Source organism: Salmo salar, chromosome ssa12 (genome assembly GCF_905237065.1).
Source record: "Salmo salar chromosome ssa12, Ssal_v3.1, whole genome shotgun sequence".
In the NCBI taxonomy this organism is placed as follows: domain Eukaryota; kingdom Metazoa; phylum Chordata; class Actinopteri; order Salmoniformes; family Salmonidae; genus Salmo; species Salmo salar.
The window spans coordinates 86,669,411-86,683,616 of NC_059453.1; the positions used below are offsets into that span (position 1 = coordinate 86,669,411).

At 47.8% G+C, this 14,206-nt stretch overlaps 1 protein-coding gene across 2 annotated transcripts in view; it reads left to right on the forward strand.

Moving 5' to 3' along the window:
• Positions 1-2,484: 2,484 nt before the first annotated feature.
• Positions 2,485-14,206, forward strand: part of LOC106566044 (chemokine-like protein TAFA-2) — a 140,790-nt gene continuing 129,068 nt past the window's right edge. For both annotated transcript variants that reach the window (XR_001319791.2, XM_014133851.2), the window contains exon 1: positions 2,485-3,024. The gene's annotated coding sequence lies outside the window, so the exon portion shown is untranslated. The remainder of the gene's footprint in view (positions 3,025-14,206) is intronic.

The following is a 14,206-nucleotide window of genomic DNA, read 5'->3' on the forward strand; positions in this document are numbered from 1 at the left end:
CAAAGCATTATCTTGATTATTCCGCCCATTCCTGTCTTTTGGGGAAGACAAAATACAACGCTTGAGAAATGGAGAGATAATAATGCAATTACTAGAGAGAAACCCTTTTAGACTGAGTGGTAATGCTTTGGGAGGTGAGAGAGTGAGTCTGAGAACAACAGGAGCGTACTCCCAACCTGAGTATATCAGGGACATAATGCATATTATAACACATCAGCTGCTCTCTGAAGATTTTTTCATGCAGACAATCAAAGTCAGGGCTTCTCTGAAATCCTAACAAATAGTTATCCTTTTGCTGCTTTGTGTTACAGCCTTTCCAAGGCACCTCTTTCAACCTCTCCTTGTTGTCAGTTTCCTCCAGGTTTCTACTCCGTTCAAATCAAATCCAATTTCATTTGTCACATGCGCCGAATACAACAGGTGTAGACCTTACAGTGAAATGCTTACTTACAAGTCCTTAACCAACAATGCAGTTTTAAGAAAATACGGAGAAAAAAAAGGTAAGAGATAAGAAAAACAAGTAATTAAAGAGCAGCAGTAAATATATACTATATACACTATATACAATATATACTATATACAGGTGGTACCGGTACAGAGTCAATGTGTCAATGTGCGGGGGTGTAACCGATGTGAAATGGCTAGCTAGTTAGCGGTGGTGCGCGCTAATAGCGTTTCAATTGGTGACATCACTCGCTCTGAGACCTGAAGTAGTTGTTCCCCTTGCTCTGCAAGGGCCGTGGCTTTTGTGGCGTGATGGGTAACGATGCTTCATGGGTGTCAGTTGTTGATGTGTGCAGAGGGTCCCTAGTTCAATCCCAGGTTGGGGCGAGGAGAGGGACGGAAGCTATACTGTTACATTGGTGCCGTGACCCGGATCACTGGTTGCTACGGAAAAGGAGGGGGTCAAAAGGGGGGTGAGGGTAACCGATGTGAAATGGCTAGCTAGTTAGTGGTGGTGCGCACTAATATCGTTTCAATTGGTGACATCACTCGCTCTGAGACCTGAAGTAGTTGTTCCCCTTGCTCTGCAAGGCCCGCAGCTTTTGTGGCGCGATGGGTAACGATGCTTTGTGGGTGTCAGTTGTTGATGTATGCACAAGGTCCCTGGTTCAAGCCTAGGTTGGGGGGAGGAGAGGGACGGAAGCTATACTGTTACAGGGGCACAAACAGGCATTCTCAGACATAGTTCCTGTGTCTGAGAATGCCTGTTTGCTACCTTCCTTAGGGCTTCCTGAAGGCTATTGTCAAAATGAGTTATAAATGCACATGTTAATACATTTAGTAAGGTACTTTCTTGGATGAGTTTGAACATTTAAAATGAAACAATGGATTAATTAGTAGTGTTTTTTTTTCATTGAATCTGAATTTATGTGCATTAGCAATACCATCATCCCAAATTGGCAGTAGGCTAGATCTGGGTCTATTGGGAGTTCAAGTTTCAGCACCATAATGTAAGTTACTCAAGTCTGGCTTATTGTGAGGTCAATAACTCTGATAAATAGGCCTACATCATGGGCAAGAAACATTGTTTTTAATAAAAAATATATTATAGTAGTAGCAAGCTATCAAAGTTGACCTCTGGTCCTCCTCATCTTCGCGCTCTCCTTCTCAAACTGAACGGAACGTAGGCTACAGGCTAGTCCATGCACAAGACTAAGCCTAATCAAAATATATTTTCGGAATAAGCCTTTGACTCTCCTCATGAACTGGCACCATAGACCTACACAGCACAGACATTGGTTAGGCAGCACACAAAAACGGTTTTGATCAGCAACAGCATAGCAGGCTGGGTGGGGCTCAGCGTTGGAATATCCATTGCAGTGTGTAATGCAGCCTAGTTTTATTCATGCCATCCCAGCAGCTACCTTAGAAATCAAATTTTGCTCTGTGCTTCTCAGAGCATGCAGTTTGTAGCCTATAGCCTATGGATCATTTGATTGAGACCACACTAAATAGCCTACAGGTACACTTGATATTGCGAGCCCAGCAGAGAATCAGAGATGAAAGGCAGCACTGGGCACACATCGATATATAGCCTAATAAGCAAGTCATTGTAAAACACTGAGAAATATAGAAATTTCATCAATTACAAATTACATTACCCTCCCCTGGACAACATTTTTAAAATAGATATATATACTAAATCCTATCCTTGACTGAAATTTCGTCCAGGTAGGCCTACCCATTATTTCGATCCAACCCTAATATGCAATTATTTACAATGTGCATGTGTGACAGGCCACCTCTTTGTACTTGCAATTTCCTTGGCACCATACAGTATATCAAATATACATCAAATCTTCAATAAACCATCACATTTAAGAGGATACATCTAATTTCCTATTATTAGCGCTTTATGAGCCATATTTTATTGCACGAGGCCAAGGCCGGAAGGGAAAATGCCACCGAGTGGCGCCAAATCATCGTAGTCCGTATTTTACCGGGCTCACTGGTAATGTTGCTTGAAATAATACACTTGTCTCAGGTGCGTATCCTCCTCTGCCTGCCGCTGCTAACGCTCCGGAGTGGACCCATCATCTGAAATGCGTCGTCTGGACCGTGAAGAGACGTAGACTACACACAACAAATGAACAAAACAATACTGGATGAACTGCAATAAGAACAATCTGTTCTGTAGAAACAATGATTGACTATCAGTCGTTGCTTTCAAGCTCTCTCGCTTTTGCGGTTGGGAAGTTGTGAAAAACCGCTAAAGGACCAGGAACTTTAGAAGACTTCAGAGTTGCTATATATGCACTCGACCGATTAAGCCGGGAGCCCGGTCGAGCTTGAAAGTCTATGCAATAGGCTACATTTTCTTTTGACTTCTTTTGACTCAGGGATTTGGCGTTTTGAAAGCTTGATGTCTACACATTTTTCCTAGGTTATGTTTTGTCGTGGTGGGCACATTCACGGGCTAAAGGAAATTGTATTTCTTTAACATTACCCTGTTTTTGTTTTTGAAAATGGAGAGCAAATGAGAGGGGCATTTCCCGGGATTAATTGACAGCACAACGACAGGTAGGTTTAACGATTTTCTCAATAGGCTACATAATTTCGATCATGTCTAAATCACTTGGTATTTTTATATATCCAAATTATTAACGCTTATTGTGTAAGCATAACACGTCTGTGCACTGTATGGAATAGCCTACATCAATCTCATTCTGTGGACTTAATATATGAATTTACAGCGATTTCTACAGACTTATGTGACTTTGTTTGCATACTGAACAATCTATCCGATGTTCAAATACCTTTTTGTGGTTATTATTATTTCTGTTTACGAAAACTATAATTTTACATGTGTGCTTCATTTGTGATAGGGATGGTGGCATGCAAACCAATATCATAGATGGAGATGCAAACCAATACAATCCCTATAAATAATGGTTGATGACTAAAGCGTTCACGTGTGTCTAAACATGTTATCTAGAGAGGTGTTGGGTATTGGTTTCTTCTCTTTATCATGTGTGTAAAACACCGTGTTCCATATGGGTAGCTGCGTATTAACCCACAGAATATTCATCGAAAGTTGGCACGCGAGGTTATGAATGAGATCCATATGAACATAGGCCTAATATAGTTGTATTTCAATGATGCTGTAAATTAGTTGTGATGGGTTTCATTTCAATAATAAAATTAGAAGAAACATTAAATAATTCTATCCAGTGTATATCACAGTTCCCGGTGCAGCTCAGATACAGGTCTGTGAGTGGATAACTTCACTCATAATGTGAATCCTATAACTGAGGGCATTTTGAAGAAATTCTAATAATTAACGCATGCAATGGCAGACCCCCTTCCTCCCTCTCTCTCTCGCTCTCTCACACACACACACACACACACACACACACACACACACACACACACACACACACACACACACACACACACACAGACTGTTTTATGTACCCCTCATTGTAGGCCTATATAATATACTGTATATTGCTGCATGATGGAGTGGTGAATGGTGGAGACCCTTACTCGCATACTCAACTGTAATCACATGGATGTGTGATGAATTGCCTTTAATCTGTCCTTCCTGTTTGGGTGCAGCACCATTTTTTGGTGCAGTTCAGGGAATATTTCACACTAATGTTTGCATCAATGAATCAGCATAACACAGATAATCATGACTTGTATGACTAATAACTTGTTTTTTTAACATTAAACTCAAAACAAAGTCTTTGATCAATTCAAAAATGAAGTCTTTGATCAATTCAAAATCAAGTCTTTGATCAATTCACAATCAAGTCTTTGATCAATTCACAATCAAGTCTGTTTCTCAGAAGTTATTATCAAAACAATCTGTGTGTTGACAACTAGGAAAAGATGAGCTCCCTATGCTAAGACAATGCACATTGGAGGAGGCAGTAGATTTGACTATTCACATTATGGGATCTGTCTTTTAAATGTGACTTTTTCTCTTTACTCTCAATGCTCCAACAAATCAGGTGTCTGATGAAGGAGACAGAGAAACAGTGGATTTGTGATTTGGAGAAACAAACACTGTCCTCATAGGAAATCAGCCTTGCTTTTCCTTGTCTGGCACTGTAGATATTTATGCTTATGCCACACACCACCACAGCACAGTGGTGCATATTCCTTCTTCTGTTCTCTCTCTCTCTCTCTCTCTCTCTCTCTCTCTCTCTCTCTCTCTCTGCTCTCTCTCTCTCTCTCTCTCTCTCTCTGTCTCTGTCTCTCTCTCTCTCTCTCTCTCTCTCTCTCTCTGTCTCTATCTCCCCCTCGCTCTCCAATCTCTCTCTCTTCCTCCCTCCTTTCTTCAACATCCTCAGTTCTTTATCTCCGTCTGACTATATGATCCTTCCTGGTTCTCCTTTCTTTCATCTGTCCTTCATCCCCCTGATATGCATTGTGCGGTCAGCTGTTTTTCTGCAATTAGTGCTATCATCGCATTTCATCCTGCGGAACACTGATGGTAATAACCTTATGGATCCTATTGCGTGGCGGCGATACAGCTCTGCTGTGATTAATTGAAGTCCCTCCAGAGAGTCAGAGGAGGGTTAGATCTTCCCTTTCACACCCGCTGACAGGCAACCCATTACAGTGTTTTATAGATTGCCGTCAGTAGCCCCCGGAGCTGCTTGTTCTGAGGGGGGTTTATTGGGCTGTGTTATTGGTAGGTATTGCTGACAGATGGAGCAAAGGCCACATTGGGATTATTTGGGCGTCATTGCCTGTGACAGTTAAACTGGATGTAAACGATGGTGGACAATTCATGAGAATGGATTGGGGTGGAGGGTTAGGATGGTGGGTGGAGGGTTGAGGGTTAGGATGGTGGGTTGAGGGCTAGGATGGTGGGTGGAGGGTTGAGGGTTAGGGTGGTGGATTGAGGGTTAGGATGATGGGTGGAGGGTTAGGATGGTGGGTGGAGGGTTGAGGGTTAGGGTGGTGGGTTGAGGATTAGGATGGTGGGTGGAGGGTTAGGATGGTGGGTGGAGGGTTGTGGGTTAGGATGGTGGGTAGACGGTTGAGGGTTAGGATGGTGGGTGGAGGGTTAGGATGGTGGGTGGAGGGTTAGGGTGGTGGGTTGAGGGTTAGGATGGTGGGTGGAGGGTGGAGGGTTAGGATGGTGGGTTGAGGGTTAGGATGGTGGGTGGAGAGTTGAGGGTTAGGGTGGTGGGTTGAGGGTTAGGATGGTGGGTGGTGGGTTGAGGGTTAGGGTGGTGGGTGGAAGGTTAGGATGGTGGGTGGAGGGTTAGGGTGGTGGGTTGAGGGTTAGGATGGTGGGTGGAGGGTGGAGGGTTAGGATGGTGGGTGGAGGGTTGAGGGTTAGGATGGTGGTTGGAAGGTTAGGATGGTGGATGGAGGGTTAGGGTGGTGGGTTGAGGGTTTGGATGGTAGGTTGAGGGTTAGGATGGTGGAGGGATAGGGTGGTGGGTTGAGGGTTTGGATGGTGGGTTAGGATGGTGGGTTTGGATGGTGGGGTGAGGGTTAGGATTGTGGGTGAAGGGTTAGGATGGTGGGTTGGGATGGTGGGTGGAGGGTTAGGATGGTGGGTGGAGGGTTAGGATGGTAGGTTGAGGGTTAGGATGGTGGAGGGATAGGGTGGTGGGTTGAGGGTTTGGATGGTGGGTTAGGATGGTGGGTTTGGATGGTGGGGTGAGGGTTAGGATTGTGGGTGAAGGGTTAGGATGGTGGGTTGGGATGGTGGGTGGAGGGTTAGGATGGTGGGTGGAGGGTTAGGATGGAAGGTTAGGATGGTAGTTGGAGGGTTTGGATGGTGGGTTGAGGGTTAGGATGGCAGGTTGAGGGTTAGGATGGCGGGTAGAGGGTTAGGATGGTGGGATGAGGGTTATGATGGTGGGTGGAGGGTGGAGGGTTCGGATGGCGGGATGAGGGTTAGGGTGTTGGGTTGAGGGTTTGGATGGAAGGTGGAGGGTTAGGATGGTGGGTGGAGGGTTAGAATGGTGGATGGAGGGTTAGGGTGGTGGGTGGATGGTTAGGAAGGTGGGTGGAGGGTTAGGATGGTGGTTGGCAGGTTAGGATGGTGGGTTAAGGGTTAGGATGGTGGGTGGAGGGTTAGGATGGTGGGTGGAGGGTTAGGATGGTGGGTGGAGTGTTAGGATGGTGGGTGGAAGGTTAGGATTGTTGGTGGAGGGTTTGGATGGTAGGTTGAGGGTTTGGATGGTAGGTTGAGGGTTAGGGTGGTGGGTGGAGGATTTGAATGGTGGGTGGAGGGTTAGGATGGTGGATTAGTTAGGATGGTGGGTGGGAGGGTGGAGGGTTATGATGGTGTGTGGAGGGTTTGGATGGTGGGTTGAGGGTTTGGATGGTGGGTGGTGGGTTAGGATGGTGGGTTGAGGGTTTGGATGGTGGGTGGTGGGTTAGGATGGTGGGTTGAGTGTTAGGATGGTGGGTGGAGGGTTTTGATGGTGGGTGAAGGGTTTGGATGGTGGTTTGAGGGTTTGGATGGTGGGTTGAGGGTTAGGATGGTGGGTGGAGGGTTAGGATGGAGGGTTAGGATGGTGGATTAAGTGTTAGGATGGTGGGTAGAGGGTTTGGATGGTGGGTGGAAGGTTATGATGGTGTGTGGAGGGTTTGGATGGTGGGTGGAGGGTTTGGATGGTGGGTGAACGGTTAGGATGGTGGGTGGAGGGTTTAGGTGGTTGGTGGAGGGTCTGGATGGTAGGTTGGGGGTTTAGATGGTAGGTTGAGGGTTAGGATGGTGGGTTGAGGGTGGAGGGTTAGGATGGTCGGTGGAGGTTTAGGATGGTGTTTTGAATGTTTGGATGTTGGGTGGAGGGTTAAGATGGTGGTTTGAGGGTTAGGATTGTGTATTGAGTGTTAGGGTGGTTGGTTGAGGGTTTGGATGGTGGGTGGAGGGTTAGGATGGTGGGTGTAAGGTTAGGATGGTGGGTGGAGGGTTAGGATGGTGGGTGGTGGGTTAGGATGGTGGGTTGAGGGTTTGGATGGTGGGTTAGGATGGTGAGGGGAGGGTTAGGATGGTGGGTGGAAGGTTAAGATGGTCGGTGGAGGTTTAGGATGGTGGGTGGAGGGTTAGGATGGTGGGTGGAGGGTTAGGATGGTGGGTTGAAGGTTAGGATAGTGGGTAGAGGGTTTGAATGGTAGGTTGAGGTTTTTGATGGTAGTTTCAGGGTTAAGATTGTAGATTGATGGTTAGGATGATGGGTTGAGGGTTATGGTGGTGGGTTGAGGGTTTGGATGGTGGGTGCAGGGTTAGGATGATGGTTGGAGGGTTAGGATGGTGGGTTGAGGGTTGAGGGTTAGTATGATGGTGGAGGGTTATGATAGTGGGTGGAGGGTTAGGATGTTGGGTGGAGGGTTAGGTTGGTGGGTGGGTGGAGGGTTAGGATGGTGGGTGGAGGGTTAGGATGGTGGGTGGAGGGTTAGGATGGTGGGTGGAGGGTGGAGGGTTAGGATCGTGGGTGGAGGGTTAGGATGGTTTGTTGGGTTTTAGGATGGTGGGTGGAGGGTTAGGATGGTAGGTTTAGGGTTAGGATGGTGGTTGGAAGGTTAGGATGGTGGATGGAGGGTTAGGGTGGTGGGTTGAGGGTTTGGATGGTAGGTTGAGGGTTAGGATGGTGGAGGGATAGGGTGGTGGGTTGAGGGTTTTGATGGTGGGTTAGGATGGTGGGTTTGGATGGTGGGGTGAGGGTTAGGATTGTGGGTGAAGGGTTAGGATGGTGGGTTGGGATGGTGTGTGGAGGGTTGGGATCGTGGGTGGAGGGTTAGGATGGAGGGTGGAGGGTTTGGATGGAGGGTGGAAGGTTAGGATGGTAGTTGGAGGGTTTGGATGGTGGGTTGAGGGTTAGGATGGCGGTTGAGGGTTAGGATGGCGGGTAGAGGGTTAGGATGGTGGGATGAGGGTTATGATGGTGGGTGGAGGGTGGAGGGTTCTGATGGCGGGTTGAGGGTTAGGGTGTTGGGTTGAGGGTTTGGATGGAAGGTGGAGGGTTAGGATGGTGGGTGGAGGGTTAGAATGGTGGATGGAGGGTTAGGGTGGTGGGTGGATGGTTAGGAAGGTGGGTGGAGGGTTAGGATGGTGGTTGGCAGGTTAGGATGGTGGGTTAAGGGTTAGGATGGTGGGTGGAGGGTTAGGATAGTGGGTGGAGGGTTAGGATGTTGGGTGGAGGGTTAGGTTGGTGGGTGGGTGGAGGGTTAGGATGGTGGGTGGAGGGTTAGGATGGTGGGTGGAGGGTTAGGATGGTGGGTGGAGGGTGGAGGGTTAGGATCGTGGGTGGAGGGTTAGGATGGTTTGTTGGATTTTAGGATGGTGGGTGGAGGGTTAGGATGGTGGGTGGAGGGTTAGGATGGTAGGTTTAGGGTTAGGATGGTGGTTGGAAGGTTAGGATGGTGGATGGAGGGTTAGGGTGGTGGGTTGAGGGTTTGGATGGTAGGTTGAGGGTTAGGATGGTGGAGGGATAGGGTGGTGGGTTGAGGGTTTGGATGGTGGGTTAGGATGGTGGGTTTGGATGGTGGGGTGAGGGTTAGGATTGTGGGTGAAGGGTTAGGATGGTGGGTTGGGATGGTGTGTGGAGGGTTGGGATCGTGGGTGGAGGGTTAGGATGGAGGGTGGAGGGTTTGGATGGAGGGTGGAAGGTTAGGATGGTAGTTGGAGGGTTTGGATGGTGGGTTGAGGGTTAGGATGGCGGTTGAGGGTTAGGATGGCGGGTAGAGGGTTAGGATGGTGGGATGAGGGTTATGATGGTGGGTGGAGGGTGGAGGGTTCTGATGGCGGGTTGAGGGTTAGGGTGTTGGGTTGAGGGTTTGGATGGAAGGTGGAGGGTTAGGATGGTGGGTGGAGGGTTAGAATGGTGGATGGAGGGTGGAGGGTTCTGATGGCGGGTTGAGGGTTAGGGTGTTGGGTTGAGGGTTTGGATGGAAGGTGGAGGGTTAGGATGGTGGGTGGAGGGTTAGAATGGTGGATGGAGGGTTAGGGTGGTGGGTGGATGGTTAGGAAGGTGGGTGGAGGGTTAGGATGGTGGTTGGCAGGTTAGGATGGTGGGTTAAGGGTTAGGATGGTGGGTGGAGGGTTAGGATGGTGGGTGGAGGGTTAGGATGGTGGGTGGAGTGTTAGGATGGTGGGTGGAAGGTTAGGATTGTTGGTGGAGGGTTTGGATGGTAGGTTGAGGGTTTGGATGGTAGGTTGAGGGTTAGGGTGGTGGGTGGAGGATTTGAATGGTGGGTGGAGGGTTAGGATGGTGGGTTAGGATGGTGGGTGGAGGCTGGAGGGTTACAATGGTGTTTGGAGGGTTAGGATGATGAGTTGAGGGTTTTGATGGTGGGTGGAGGGTTAGGATGGTGGGTTGAGTGTTAGGATGGTGGGTGGAGGGTTTTGATGGTGGGTGAAGGGTTTGGATGGTGGTTTGAGGGTTTGGATGGTGGGTTTAGGGTTAGGATGGTGGGTGGAGGGTTAGGATGGAGGGTTAGGATGGTGGATTAAGTGTTAGGATGGTGGGTAGAGGGTTAGGATGGTGGTTGGAGGGTTAGGATGGTGGGTGGAGGGTTAGGATGGTGGGTGGAGGGTTAGGATGGTGGGTGGAGGGTTAGGATAGTGGGTGGAGGGTTAGGATCGTGGGTGGAGGGTTAGGATGGTTTGTTGGGTTTTAGGATGGTGGGTGGAGGGTTAGGATGGTAGGTTTAGGGTTAGGATGGTGGTTGGAAGGTTAGGATGGTGGATGGAGGGTTAGGATGGTGGGTGGAGGGTTAGGATGGTGGGTTAGGATGGTGGGTTGAGTGATAGGATGGTGGGTGGAGGGTTTTGATGGTGGGTGAAGGGTTTGGATGGTGGTTTGAGGGTTTGAGGGTTTGGATGGTGGGTTGAGTGTTAGGATGGTGGGTGGAGGGTTATGATGGTGTGTGGAGGGTTTGGATGGTGGGTTGAGGGTTAGGATGGTGGGTGGTGGGTGGTGGGTGGTGGGTTAGGATGGTGGGTTGAGGGTTAGGATGGTGGGTGGAGGGTTAGGATGGTGGGTTAGGATGGTGGGTTGAGTGTTAGGATGGTGGGTGGAGGGTTTTGATGGTGGTTTGAGGGTTTGGATGGTGGGTTGAGGGTTAGGATGGTGGGTGGAGGGTTAGTATGGAGGGTTAGGATGGTGGATTAAGTGTTAGGATGGTGGGTAGAGGGTTTGGATGGTGGGTGGAAGGTTATGATGGTGCGTGGAGGGTTTGGATGGTGGGTGGAGGGTTTGGATGGTGGGTGAACGGTTAGGATGGTGGGTGGAGGGTGGAGGGTTTGGGTGGTTGGTGGAGGGTCTGGATGGTAGGTTGGGGGTTTAGATGGTAGGTTGAGGGTTAGGATGGTGGGTTGAGGGTGGAGGGTTAGGATGGTCGGTGGAGGTTTAGGATGGTGTTTTGAATGTTTGGATGTTGGGTGGAGGGTTAAGATGGTGGTTTGAGGGTTAGGATTGTGTATTGAGTGTTAGGGTGGTTGGTTGAGGGTTTGGATGGTGGGTGGAGGGTTAGGATGGTGGGTGTAAGGTTAGGATGGTGGGTGGTGGGTTAGGATGGTGGGTGGTGGGTTAGGATGGTGGGTTGAGGGTTTGGATGGTGGGTAGAAGGTTAGGATGGTGGGTTAGGATGGTGAGGGGAGGGTTAGGATGGTGGGTAGAAGGTTAAGATGGTCAGTGGAGGTTTAGGATGGTGGGTGGAGGGTTAGGATGGTGGGTGGAGGGTTAGGATGGTGGATGGTGGGTTAGGATGGTGGGTGGTGGGTTAGGATGGTGGGTTGAGGGTTTGGATGGTGGGTAGAGTGTTAGGATGGTGGGTTAGGATGGTGAGGGGAGGGTTAGGATGGTGGGTAGAAGGTTAAGATGGTCGGTGGAGGTTTAGGATGGTGGGTGGAGGGTTAGGATGGTGGGTTGAAGGTTAGGATAGTGGGTAGAGGGTTTGAATGGTAGGTTGAGGTTTTTGATGGTAGGTTGAGGGTTAAGATCGTAGGTTGAGGGTTAGGATGATGGGTTGAGGGTTATGGTGGTGGGTTGAGGGTTTGGATGGTGGGTGCACGGTTAGGATGATGGTTGGAGGGTTAGGATGGTGGGTTGAGGGTTAGGATGATGGTGGAGGGTTATGATAGTGGGTGGAGGGTTAGGATGGTGGGTTGAGGGTTAGGATGATGGTGGAGGGTTATGATAGTGGGTGGAGGGTTAGGATGGTGGGTGGAGGGTTAGGATGGTGGGTGGAGGTTTAGGATGGTTTGTTGGGTTTTAGGATGGTGGGTGGAGGGTTAGGATGGTGGGTGGAGGGTTAGGATGGTGGGTGGGAGTTAAGTTGGTCTATGAAAGGCTTTGATCCAATTAGACCCCCCAATTGTCCTGTTATCATGGTCAAATTGGGAGAACTATGTTTGTGCAATTGGTTTCAAATCTGTACTAGCTCGACGTATGATGAAAGTGTTTGACAGTGGAGATGATTGCACTGCAACTTGGTGCAGTGTTGTAATTGTTGGTGCTTACGTGTAGAACAGAGTTCGTCAACTAGGTTTGACTTCGGGCCAAATTGTCTCTGAGCTAATAGTTGGCGGACCAGTACATAATTAGCAAATAAAAATAGCACAATTAATTTAAATTCAGTGACAATAACATAGTAATTTCTGATCTGATTATGCTCCTATTATTACTAATGTCGCTATTCAATTATAATTTTTTTCTCTATTTCTCTGTGTGTTGATTGGTTGGGAAAAACAGGTCTGAGTAGCCTACTGTAGTCTACACACCTTTTTTTAATGTCAACATTCGTTCAGAACAATTAGCTTGATAGCAAGAGAAAATGTTGCTCTTAAAAACTATCAAAAGAATGGTGGATGATGAAAATCCAAGTTTCAGGCAAAAAAGGACAGGGAGATATGCGTTTATCTCACCATCTTTCTCCAATGCCAAGCCAGTGTGTCTTATTTGCAATGACAATGTCGCTGTTTGCAAAGAATTCAATCTCAGACGGCATTATGAATCTAAGCATGGTACTTTCAAAGTGGCCTTCCCACCCCAGACAGAGGCCCGGCGCAGAAAATGTAAGCATTGACTGCAAGCTACACACATGGAAGCAGAATCCTCCTTCGTGGCCTGACCCAAGAACAGAAGGTCACAAGTGCCTTCACAAAAGCATCCTGGGTTATAACCAATCACAACATGTCCATCACAGATGCGGATATATTTAAAAAGTGCATGGTGACAGTTTTGGAGGAATTGGCTACCGACAAGTCTATGGAAAGCATAATTGCGTCTGTCAAACAGGTGCCCCTGTCTGCGTCAGCAGCCACCTTTATGTTCTGGCGGATCATCTGCATAGGATTGTTCTGGAGGGGCTCAGTCATGCTGAGCATTTTTCCCTGGCTATTGATGAGAGTACTGACAACACCGATGTAGCACAGTTGTGTCTATATGTCTGTTATTTTCATGGAAATTACTTTATAAAAGAGCTACTGGCACTTGATTCCCCTCAAAGGACACATATTCACAAATCTGGAAGAATTGTTTATGCAGCATGGCTTGTCATTCAAAAAAGTCAACTTTGTTGTCACCGACGGGGATCCTGCTATGGTGGGCAGATACAGGGGCCTGGAAATCCCCCCACAAATGAATGGCTTGCATTGTCACATCCATCAGAGTGTGCTGTGTGCCAGACTAAACGGTGAGCTAAAAGATGTGATGGATAAAGTAATGCGCATAATCAACTTTGTCAGGGGGACATCAAGCAACACGACACCATCTTTTCCGCAAGCTGGTGACAGAATCAGAGGCCACCCATGATGATCTCCTGCTTCACAACAATGTGCGCTGGCTGAGTAAAGGAAAAGCTCTATTTGGCTGACATATTTTGGTTAAATCTGCAGTTACAAGGAAGGAAAACAGTTGTGGTCATGGTGGAAAAACTTGAGGCCTTTACTAGGAAGCTTGAGTTGTTCAGTTTGGAATTGTCATCTGGAAGGCTACTGCACTTCAGCACACTGAAGAAACGATAGGCAGAGGGACCAGGCCGAAGCATGGAAGATTTCATCAAGCAGCTGAGGGACATCTTCTCCACCAGATTTGAAGACTACAGCATGCACAAGGATATCATTGTGTTTGTACGTGATCCTTTCACACTCCCCCTTGGTGGAGAATTCTCCTCCCTTGCTAGGAAAACGATACCCTCGCTGGATGAGGCCGCAGTTCAAACTGAACTGATTGAACTCCAGACATCAAGCACAATCAGGGATGCGCTCAGGAGTGCCGAGTCCTTGTGTGTGTTTTGGGTGGCATGCTTAGAGGAATACAGCACAATAAAGGAACTAGCATTTTATGTTCTAACAAAGTTAGGATCGATTTACACCTGCGAGTCCTCCTTTTCCAGTATGACTCACGACAGGAACCGACTTTCACAAAGGTTAATCGAGGACTGCCTGCACATCAAAATCACATCCCTCTCACCAGACATCCACAAGATCGTGTCCGAGGGGAAATGCAACTTTTCCCATTAAGTAAGTAACGTAGTATTTAATAAATAGTTATAGGTTACTAACATTATTGTGATTATTATTATTATTATTAGTGCTTATCCAGCAATATTTAGGTCTCTAGGTCTCATGCTGACAGTATTTTCTGTTTGTTTTGTTATTACAGGAGCAACCTACGAGACTCCCTATACGACATTCAGACACAAACGTCGCCTTTTTTCTTTCAATTATTGTCTTATGTAGGATGCTATGTTTTTGGCCAGTTGTAGTTGTAAGTAGGCC